Raw genomic sequence first — 11,996 nt, 5'->3', positions numbered from 1 at the left:
GAGATATGCATTCCTTGAATCCCCATGAAGCTCACAAACACATAATGTTGTGGAATATAGTGCAGCACATACCAGTTGCCCTCATGGCAGTCTGTACACGTAGCCTGTATGTTGTGCCCGTGTGCCTGTGTGTTTGGGGAGAAGGCGGTGGGGGAGGGTCACTGCAGGTGGAATGTAGGTCACGTGCGAAATGCACATAGGATAATGTGCACAGGCTTGCAAAACTTCTTTTTGACAGGTTGCTGCTCTAACGGCTAAACAATAAGAGCTCTCTTGCCTTGAAAACCTATGTGGGTATGATAATGTGTTATTGTGACAAAAGGCCCTATCTTTTACTATTCATACAATAATAAGGCCTGGGGCCTGAGGAACACAAAGATCTTGAGATTCTACATTCATTGATATTACACTTGTGGCCTAAAAATCCATACATTTGTCGAAGATTTTTTTTCTCTGATAATTTAATGTATTGCAGGCGAAAATGTCTTACAAAGGCACCAACAATCCCTCAGAGCTGAACCCCCTAACCTATTCACTACATGTACCATGCTCAGTGACAGTCTCAAATCGTTCAATAATAAACTGTCCCGGTGGCATCCTAAACCCTTGCTTAACATTTGAAAGCAACTGCGTGAATAACCATGCTTTAACAACCTGTTTGGCATAATCACATCATCTGCATCACTGTTCCTGAAAGCTTTTGCACTGTGACTGCAATTACTCAGGAATAAATCGCCAGCATTTCCCTTCACCCTTTCATTACTTAGTCATCCTATAGGAAGCAGATAGCCAAGCTTATTCCTTTTTCATTCATTGAGGAGCGAGGGTGAAGGCACAGCATAGGCAGAAAAAAGCAGAAAATAAAATAAGAAGTGATTCATTCAGTGATGCTTGAAGTTTAAAAGCCTGTCAATCCCACTTAAAACATAGTAACGGTTTAGTGCTGTGTGCTCCCTTATGTCTTCAAGTCACTAAAAGGATTTTTTTTAATATCGTTCGAGCCTGGGATACTGATAAAAGCCCTAATTTCCTGCTCTCTTTCTGATGTTACTCTCTATGGAAAGCCTGTTCTGTTCATTTGGGAAGCCTGTTCTGTTCATAATGCTGTGCACAAATTGGCTGTCGCATTCGCCCACAACAAAATACATAGTCACTCCACTTCACGGTGAATCTTGTGAAATCCTACCAATGTGAAAAGCAATATACCCCACATCCGGTCCCTGGCCAGACCACTTTCCTCCAACCTCCGCCACATTGCCCGCCTTCGTCCGTACCTCACTCCAAAAGCTGCCAAAACCCTCTTCCACGCCTTTGCCACCTCCCAACTCGACTACTCAAACGCCCTCTTCCCTGGTCTTCCCTGCTCCACTATTCACAAAATTCAACTGATTCAAAACGTCTCTTCCCGCATTTTCACCCACACAATCGCCTATAACTACAGTCATTAGACTTTACATTGAACCTTGTGAAAAGCTTTGAAATATGTCTTATGTGATGCCTCCTTTACCCATTGATTCTTTTACTCTACCTAATTGGCATCTCCCAAACCTTACCAAACTTTCTGACATTCTTTGGTCAGCCAGGTGTCTGATATATGCGGAAACCCAGTACCTTGCTTCAGATTATCGAAACCAGACTGACAGTTTCACATATCTATGCTACCTACACATGCAAATTTTTCCTGTCTGGAATTTTCCTTCAGCCCATCTGATCTCATCCCTCCAGAATACCCACCCTACTGGGCTCCCATCACATCATCAAGCTGCTTTTTAAATGAGTATAGTGTCCTGGTTTATAAAGGCAACTATTGTGGGTTGAATCAATGTCACTGCACAGTCATTTGCAAACACTGCGCTCAAAAATATAAGAAAGGAGGTGAAATCTGCGGAATTTCACACAGTGTTCAAAGGAGTCATCGAGAAACACTGCAAATTGACCAATTTCTGAGAACCCCATCAGGTGGCAAATGCAAGTTCTGTTAAGTCGAGTATTAATACTTCATATCAATGATTGGTGTCAGAGACTGAAGTCCACCCGCACACACGTTCCATTCAAGTTATCCACTGAATTCCTCATGTGATACTCTCAATACAATGGTATTTCAATCCTTATCAGTGTTTTATTAAATTACAAAGAGGTTTGTGGCTTGGGGGTTAATTGGTAGGTTGTTTAAGTTATTGGTTGTGTTTTAATTTGTGTTTGGCTTTAATCTCTTGCAGTCCAGTCGTCTCTGGATGAAGGTTCTGTGTGGACTAAGAGTTTGTTGCTGGCTATCGTTGGCATATGACTGGTGAGCACTGAATGTCCATTGCTGTTTGTCACTAGCCAGATACCGTTTTAGGATCCAAGTGATGGCTGATCTCAGAATGTTTCAGCTTTATGGAAACAGGCAACTTCTGCTGTAAGCAAATGTTCTGCAAATTTATGGACCAGCAGAAAATAGCCTGTTGTACTGAACACTAACACTAACTCATTTGCCTACATAATACATTTCACAGTACATCCTATGAAACACTTTTAGTTGTCCTTCTGTCATGAAAAGTGCCATACAAATGTAAGGATTATTATTTTTTATTATTATACCAAAAGTGCAAAATATCCCGGCTCTTCACCACTGACTGCTTTTACCTTGACACTCCATCTAGATGCCCTCATTAATTTTAAAAAAATCTGATTTGAGTTTGAGATAATGTGTTCTTGTTGAATTATGTTGTGGAATTAATGTGTTGTCCGATGGAAATGTAAAGAAGCATGCTCAGGCTTCCAGTTGTTCTGAGCATGGATGGTTTCAATTGCAGTGAGGCCAATACAGTCTTCAAACTCTTCACTTCAACATGAAGTCATTTTGAAAGCCTTCTTCAAATATAAGTGACAAGTAAAACACTGGTAAGAAAATGTCAATGGCACTTTGTTGTCTGAACACCTCTTAGTCAAATAACATTTTCACTGCAACAGTGCGAGGCAGTAGGTGGCTTAACTGAGCACTTGCTCTGAATCCTCGTGACATTGTAAGGGTGATATTTACTGTCAAATGGGTCAAATTGTTGATATCTATTTTGGATGTTAAAGCATGATAGATTGGGCTATTTTTCATCAGGCGTATTTGATCACCCTTAAATAATTCAAACACAAATGTTTTATGTGGCATCTGTTACTGAGAATCAGAGGTACTTTCCCAGGTCTGCTATACTGTGCAGTGATGACAGGCAAGAAGGAACATAGGGGAGGTCCCTGTCACATATCTGAGATACAACAGAAGTTCATGATTTCTGGGGAAAACTAAAGTTGACAAGGACTGGAACACTTTAATCATCCAGCTGACTAATAATTTCACAACCGCGTATTCAAAATAAACCATTGGTGCCTGGGTTGATGCTTTCAAACTTAATCATTTACAGAATGCCACGCTTTTAGTTCCATTTTGTCAAAATTGAAAGCCTTGAACGTTTAGTGGGTCAACTCGACCATGTGATGTGTCGCAGAGAAAAACAAGATCAGGAAAGTTTGGGGTTCGATTGCTCGTCTGACATGCACAGTGAGTTGGTCAGTGCGCTACAATTAGCTTCAGCACTGCTGGGCTAGGGACGAGAAACAATTATCGGAGGTTGTTGGTTTTTAATTTCTGCAGTAGAGCCACATTATAAAAGGGTATTGGAAGTTCCACATTATACCAGGGAGCCATCGAGAGGGGCTGCAGGTTAGCACGCTCCGCATGGTTGCAGAAAACCAGCCGGTTTCCTGTCCTAAAACAGGGGCAACTTCCAGGTCATCGGGTCACTGTTGGCATCACTTCTCGCATGTGTGCTATATACAGGAAGCTTCCCGCAAAATTTCAGGGCTCAATCTCTCAGCAAGGAGTGGCCTCAACCAACAACAACAAATTTACATTTATATAATACAGTAACTTTCACGTCGGGAAGATGTTCTGAGGCACTTGACAGTCCAAGGTTGGCACCCAAGATGGGGGTGAACTCAGGGGAAAGGGTTCATTTGGAAAAACAAGTAAATTAAAGTTGTATTGAGCCGTATAGCTGAAGGTTGTAGTTCCATTCCCTGCCTGGGGTGATTTGGAGGATTTCATCCAGCGCAGTGTTTGGGAAAATACACTTTTGGATTCAATGCTTCTGAGCCCAGGAAGGGGAATATGAGCTTAAATTGTGCTCCAATCACTGTCCATCTACCTCTGCTGATAAGTAATCTCAGGGATGGACTTGGTTCTGGTGCCCTCTGCAGCCAACAGTCTGCTTCAAGAATAAGCACTCGGTTGAGGTACCTGAGGACAACTCCCTGCCCTCAGGAGATGAGGAAGGCAGATTGGGTAAGAAGATTGACAAAACAAATATGACAGAGAGGGGGAAGAGACAAGACTCCTAGGTCCTGATCAGCGTCTTTAACAATTCCTATTGAACGAGAGTTTTCAGGTAAAATACATTAATGCTCCTGATCATTGACAGCTGCTAGAAAATGTACATCTGTGGGTGGTGAGTGTTGACAATAAATTACAGGAGCATGGGGAAAAGACAGGTAAATGTGACTGAAAGGATTACTTTTTAAGAGAGCAAGCACAGACACAATGGGCCGAATGGCCTTCTTCTGTGCTGTAAATTACTATGGTTCTGTGGATCAGAACTGGCTGTAATGCCTCCATTGCTGAATTGCCTACTCTGTACTTACTGTGCAGGTTAACATGTGAAGAATGCCCTCTCCAGCAAGGCACTGCCAATGGCAGTGAAGCCATAACCCAGTCTGAGCCTTATGGTGATGAGGGGAGAAGGTTGCTGGGCAAATAAGGAAACATGTAGCAGTGAAATAGTCCTTGGTGTGTGCGTTTAAGGGTGAAAGATCAGAAATAGCTGGTGAGTAAATATTTTCAACCTAGAATGAACAAATGGACTAGTATTTAGAATAACTAGATTGAGAGCAGTGGCCAGCACTCAGCAGGGTAATTGATGTGAAACAGTAATTTCAGAGCTAAAGCCGTGCTATAAAGAATGAGGGAATTCAGTACAAGCACAACGTTTTCAGATACAGGGTAGAGTAAATAGAGAGAAGAGTAAATAGGGTAGGGAGAGGTTATTTCTAGTGATAGGGGAGTCATTAACTAGGAGATAAGATACTCACAAGAAAAGCGAAAGGAGAACTTAAGAGGAAAATTTTTTCACCCAAAGAAGAGTTAGGGTTTGGAATGCCCTGCCGAGTAGGGTGGTGGAGGCGGATTTCATTGTAGCTTTTAAGAGGGATGTAGACAGGCTTGTGAAAGTGAGGAAGTTGAAGGGGTATGGGGATAAGGTACGGTAGTGGGATTGAAATGATATCCTTGCTCTGTGAGCAGAATTGCTGGGTTGAATGACCTCCTTCTCCACTGTAAATTTCTATGTTTTTATACAAACTGGTTTTGCTATAAGGTAACTAGACCTGGTCTTGTGTTATGTTATACTTTGTTCCCAGCTATTCACCAAATCCTATCTCACCACAATATGTAAAGTGCTTGGCTACTAAGCATGGTGCTACAGTGAGAGTAAAGCATTCTGTAAATATCAGGGATCAATTGTGATTGCTTTTATCAGTAATTCAGGATTACCAAATTACAGTGTTCAATATCTCACTTCCACTTCCAGTAAAAGGTCTTCCAGTGACAGCAGTATTTTAAATAATGCACTTCAAACAGATTCTAGGCACAGTGTTTAATTTTATTGTCAGAGTGTGACATCTTCACTGTCTGATAGGACAAGAGATCACTGGAGGGTGAAGAAGACACAATTGGGCAATGAATGGGAAGCTAAAGGGAACCTCATGCACTGGTGCCAAGACAGACAACCACCACTTATTATCCTATAAAGAAAGAGAGTGACTGAATGGGAGTATGTGAATCAGGCTCCTGTGAAGCGTGTAAGCTTTGAGACTGTTGGGAGACTCAAAGTGTGAGACCAAACTGGAGGCATTGCTGCACTCTGAGCTTCTGCTGCATTAATTGATTAGAGGACATAAATACAAGATAACTAGTAACGTATCTAATAGGGAGATTAGGAGGAACGTCTCCACTGGGAGAGTGGTGAGAATGTCGAACTCACTACCAGAACCAGTGGTTGAAGCAAAACATATCATTGTATTTAAGAGAAAACTTAAATAAGGAAGAAGGGTACAGAGGAGAGGGGAGTAGGAAGGTTAGGGGCTTGTGTAGACTACTTGATAATGTTTGACATTACAGGGACGAGCTTGCCTTAGGAACCAAATGCAATATAAAAGCAGTATTACTGTAGTTTCCACTTTATCCACGTGTGTTGGGTATTTAAGAGGAGTGAAGGTAACTGGTCCACTTCATAAATGTGCAATTTGCACCAACCAGTATTTCAGGGCTTAGTCACGGTAACACACACACACTTAGTTGGATACACAATCACAATAAAGATACTCTCACTCTCTGGCACCTCCCTACCTCTCTGACCTCCTCACTCCCTAATCCACCACCCTGCGCCTCCATTCAACTGACACCGGCCTCCTGCTCGTCTCCCGCACCCTCCGCCCCACCATCGGAGGTCACGGTTTCAGCCACTGAGCCCCCAAACTCTGGAACACTCTCCCTCAATCCCTCCACCTTGCTCCCCCTCTCCCCTTTTTCAAGTCCCGCCTGAAAACTTTCCTCTTCAACCGTGGACTTCCCCCCACCGCCGGCTCGGAGTTAGGCTCCACCACTGTTAAGCACTCTGAGACTACCCTGCGTAGATGGTGCTATATAAGTGCAAGTTGGTGTTGCTGAGATACGGAACAAGGGGATAAGATTAGTGTCGATACTGCAGCCACAATGGGTTGAATGGGTTCAATCTTTGCTACTAATTTCTAGTTCTGTTTTTTTAAGTAGTGATTCAACCACGTTCCTGATTGGCTATGGAGGATGTTGTGCAAAGGTTGGCACACAATTCTTTTGATCAGTTAAAATACAGCTTCCTGCTGAAATCCTGCAAAACATTTCAGGTTAAACTCTGCTCCAGGTCACTTACCGATTTTGTTTTAAAAAAGAATTGTTTTTACTTTGGAAACATTACGCTATATCAGACTGCCAAAGACTTATGGAAGTGTCGTTTGCCTTCAATTTATCCTTCTTGCCCAATTTTGCTTGTTGGAATATCTCCTATGTTGACACTGAGATGCAGCTGGCTTCTGTGAAATTGGGTTTTTAATTTGCATATGTGCATTGTCGGACAAGGTTAAATCAAAGGGCTGCGAGAACATGAGTTGGCTTCAAAACACAAATACGGTAATGTTTGAATGAGTCAATGTTTAATGATAAGAGCAGTTGAATAAGCGCCTTTGTATCAGTTTCTCTTGCATATTACACACTGGATTCCTGCTGCAGAAATAGGATAAGCCCTGATTAATGTTAATAAAATACATGCATTTCATATAGCGCCTTATCGTGTTGCAATATCTCAAAGCACTTCACACAAAGAATATGCTTTGAAGCTAACAACAATGAACCTGCGCCAGCAAAGTTCAACAAACAAACGAGTTGAATGATAACTATAACGAGACTGATTTGGTGAATTTGAAATGAGGGAGGTACATTGGTCAGAACACTATCTGCTCTTCTTCATATAGTTCAAATAACTATGGGCTTTTACAATCCACCAAAAACAGGCAAGCAAGACCCTATAATAATGTTAATAATTATATTATTATTATAAATAATCCATGCGTTTTATATAGCGTTCGATCATGTCATTGAGTTGTCTCAAAGCGCTTCACGGGATTTACTGTAATGGTTGATTTTTTAAAAGAAATAAGTTTCCAAGTTCAACCTATACTTGAGAGAGTTTTTGTGGTAATTACTTGCAGCTTGCTAAATGGTAACTGATAATTCTCTAGTCATCCTGTGCAAACATTAGATGATGCATCAAGGACATGGGATCTGACAGTGCTGCTAACAACTTCATTAACCAAACGAAGACCAAAACCCACTGCATTGTATTGAAACAACATGTATTATAAATGATAACAGGCAACAAGGAGTGATTACACTGACTGAATCCTGCGCTTGTGACAATGCTTATCAATTGCTAACGCTTCGCCCTCTCAGTTTATTATTAACAACATTAATAATAATAGGACTTGCATCTATTATGTGCTGTTGTCTCAAACCACTTCACACAAATGAGTCACTTTCCAAAGCACTGTTATGTAGTCAAATACAGCAGTTAATCTGCACAAGCAACGTGTCACAAACAGTATTGAAATGGAACAATAAATGAACCTGTGTTTTTTTTGTGAAATTGGATGAGGCAGGAATTTTACCAAGATACCTCTTTCAAGCAGACATTGAGTCTCTAACGCACTACCTGAAGCACTACATCAGACATTCCCTTGATTTTGCAACTTTCACATCACAACTCTTGATGTCACAACTTTCGCCACATTTGAAAGTCTTTTACCCAGACCAGAAGGTACTACTCTATCCTATTCATGACAGTGTTTCCAATGCCAACCCATTCACTTCTAACCCAGTTCCACACCACTGTGGAGTTACACCTGTGTAGTAATACTTGCATTTGATATAATGCCTAATCACGTCAAAACATTTCAAAGCGCTTCACAGAGTTTTGTGTTAAGAAAAGTGAATATATAGCACCTTTCACACAGGATAGTGTCTCAGACACTATCAGAGCTCAAAGTCGAGATTGCTCGAGCCCACGACCTATGGCTTGAACTCAGCCACAATGATGTCTGCTGTATCTGTACTGTGTATGTGCATGTATGACACCATCATTGAATAGAAAACGATGGTGTACTGGTTCAGTGCATTCACAGAAAGAAGCGCAAGTAAAATCCAGGATGCTTAAAAGTCCAAAGCTGTGGAACGCTCAGAGAGATCGAGTGTCAGCGCTACTTTTGGAGCAAAACTCATTTGTTTCATGTTAACCCTTCATCCAGGTTTCTCTGTTTAAAAATGTAACACCATTTAGTGAATGTCATCACGTAATAAGGGCATAATGCAGAGGGTCGCCTCTCAGCAAAGTAAACACAGCTCGGCTAAGTTTCAAGAACCTAGATAAAGGCAACATTATATGCTGCAGTTAAAAACAATAGATACTCAGGTATTGAGATTAGATAATGGGAGGAATCCCTCAGACACTTGCTTTTTATTCTCTCTTGTTTGTATGCAGTAAGAAGGTGTGAGTGAGCTGCAGAAAGCATGTAGCTTTACAAAGCCTGTAAGTGTGTAAATGCAATGTGCCTTCGGGCAGATTCCTCAGCTAGTAGATACGACTGCCAGGTATCCCTCCCAGCACCTGGGATCACCTCGCAGGCTGAGCTGCAATAGGCCACCTGTTTGCAGGTAAAGACATGTGGAAGGCTTCTCAGCTGCCGCTCTACCACCTGGCTCTTTCTGACCACAGTGAGGTCCTTTGTCCAGCGTCACTCAACAGACTTGTTTTGCGGTATGCTTGCTTTGTAACCTTCCTTGTTGTTCATTGGCCACAAGGTTTCCTCATGAAGCAATGTTTCCACCACAGGGATCAACATTAATTGTTCAAGAGCTAACTGCTTTCGTCTATTGAGCCAAAATACCCTTTAGGTGTAGAGAAAAGCAGGATCAAATCTTCTGATATTGCAGGCCATTTTGAGAGGGAATTAATTTGGCTTATTGTGAGATAGGGAGAGATATTTGAGAGATATGTAGCTTCGAATGATGTGCTGCATTTTTCTGGCTCCAAGGAATTACATGTCCCATCCTTCAATGGGTCCAGGACGCAATCTTGCGTGAAGGGCACTATATAAATGCAAGTTGTTATTATTGTTGTACCTCTCAAACATATGTGGTTTGAGAGCAGCCCCGCTCCACCACCTGCTCCGTATGCTCTCCTAACTAACCCGGACAGTCTCGTGCAGCGTTCCTCAGGGCTTTGTCCTTGGTCCCTTCCTCTTCAATATCTATATGCTCCCTCTTGGTGACATCATCCGCAGACATGGGGTCATACATGTATGTGGATGACACCCAACTCTACCTCTCTGCCTCCACCTTGAACTCCAGGACCACTGCTGTCCTAACAGAATGTCTGTCAGACATTAAATCCTGGATGAGAGCTAACTTTCTTCAGTTGAACATCAACAAGACCGAGGCTCTCCTGATTGGCTCCCTCAGCTATACCTCAGGCGCTGACAGCATCACCATCCATGGTTGCACACTCCACCTTATAATAATAATAATCCTTGCATATGATATAGCGCTTTTCACGTCGGGAGGAAGTCCCAAAGCGCTTCACTGTAAAGTGAATTGACTATATATTTGTGGGCGAACGCGGCAGCCAATTGCACACAGCAATGTCCCACAAACAGTCGTAGATTGAAAATGACCAATTTATTATTCTTTTTGTTTTTGGAGCGATTATTATTAGGCGTGTGGAGTAAGGAAACTTGCCCAAGGTTTCGCCCTGCCTGGAATTGAACTCAGGACTCTCGCTTGTAAAGCGAGTGCTCTAACCACTGAGCTACAGGACTCCACCTTACTAAGGCAGTCCGGAACCTTGGGATCTTGTTTGACCCTCAACTATCCTTTCTACTCCACATCCGCGCCATGACCCGCTCTGCCTTCCCCGCATCTCCGCAACGTCACCTGGCTCCACCACTGTCTCACACCGCAGGCCGCCGAAACCCTCATTACATCGAGGCTTGACTATGCAAACTCATTGCTCGTTGGCCTCCCTGACTCCTCCCTCCACAGGCTGCAGGTCATCTAGAACTCTGCACATGTCCTCTCCCGCACCAGGCTCCGCGACCCTATCACTCCCATCCTTGCCCAACTCCACTGGCTTCCCATCACACAGAGGATACAGTTCAAGATCCTGGTACTCACCTTCAAAACCCTCCACGATCTTGCTCCCCCCTACCTCTGCAACCTCCTAACCCTCTACCATCCTGTTCGCTCCCTCCGCTCAGCAGACTCTGGCCTGCTTCACGTACCATGCCTTGCTTGCCCCACTATTGGCGGGCGGGCCTTCCGCCACTCTGCACCCATCCACTGGAACTCCATCCTGCAGTCCCTCCGTCTCGCCCCCTCACTCGCCACCTTCAAGACCCACCTCAAGACCCTCCTCTTCGACCGTGCATTGAATCTCCCTGCTTCCCCCCCTCCCGCCCTCCACCCTTCCCCATCTGACCCCCAGCTTGGGTCCATAACTCTGTCTATCCAGCGCCTTGGGACGTCCTCCCGATGTGAAAGGTGCTATACAAATGTAATTTTGTTGTTGTACCTCAAGTCTGCTTCAATTCCCCACCCTCTCCACCTCATTGTCAGTGGGCAAGCTTTCAATCACTTTTCTCCCACGCTCTGAAACCTTGACCTTAAATTTCCCCACCTCCCTCCCTCCCTTCCTCCTCAGCTTTCAAAACTTTCCTAATAACTTTTTTACTGTGCTTTCGCAGCAACAACAACAACAGCTTGGATTTTTATAGCATCCTTCCCGTAGAGTAGCATCTCAGAGCATTTAACTTTACAGAGACATTGCCAGACTCGAATTAGCTGGAGTGGAGGGAGGGGGAAAGTGACCATAAGGAGACGGTCAAAGAGCTCAATTTTTAGGCAGCTTTTGATAATAGATAGACAGGGTGTGAGGTGGAGCAATGAGGGAGGAATTCCCAGAGGGTGGTTGAACCTTGGCTGCCGATGGAGGGGCGGTGGATGGCATTGGTATTCATGTCTTACTCTTGTTTCATTTTTCTTCTGTTCCTGAGAATGGTTAATGAAAAGCTGCCAATTAAAACATTCCTTTAGCAACTTCACTTTAGAGAATGAGAGTGCCAACTGCTCTCTCTCACCTGCCCCAGAAGCTTGTGCTGCTAGATCTATTGGTTCAATGAAAGGTGTCCTATTTTCTTATTGATCTACAAGAGTAAAAGAAACAAATTAGAAGCACATTTGCTTTGTGTCGGTGGGTGTCGGCAGTGTTAACTTTCCCTTCCATCATATGGGGCTGCCTGTAGGGACTCTGCCTGTGGCTAGC

The 11,996-nt window shown here is 43.3% G+C and overlaps 1 non-coding gene across 1 annotated transcript; it reads right to left on the bottom strand.

Annotated features, from left to right (window-relative positions):
- Nucleotides 1-10,422: 10,422 nt before the first annotated feature.
- Nucleotides 10,423-10,494, bottom strand: trnav-uac. Its single transcript has one exon. It is a non-coding gene; the product is annotated as a tRNA-Val (tRNA).
- Between the last annotated feature and the right edge of the window lie 1,502 nt (nucleotides 10,495-11,996).

Source organism: Callorhinchus milii, unplaced genomic scaffold, assembly GCF_018977255.1.
Source record: "Callorhinchus milii isolate IMCB2004 unplaced genomic scaffold, IMCB_Cmil_1.0 Scaffold2, whole genome shotgun sequence".
Taxonomy (NCBI): domain Eukaryota; kingdom Metazoa; phylum Chordata; class Chondrichthyes; order Chimaeriformes; family Callorhinchidae; genus Callorhinchus; species Callorhinchus milii.
Note: the sequence above shows the minus strand (reverse complement) of the source record. Positions and strands in the feature narration are given on the sequence as shown.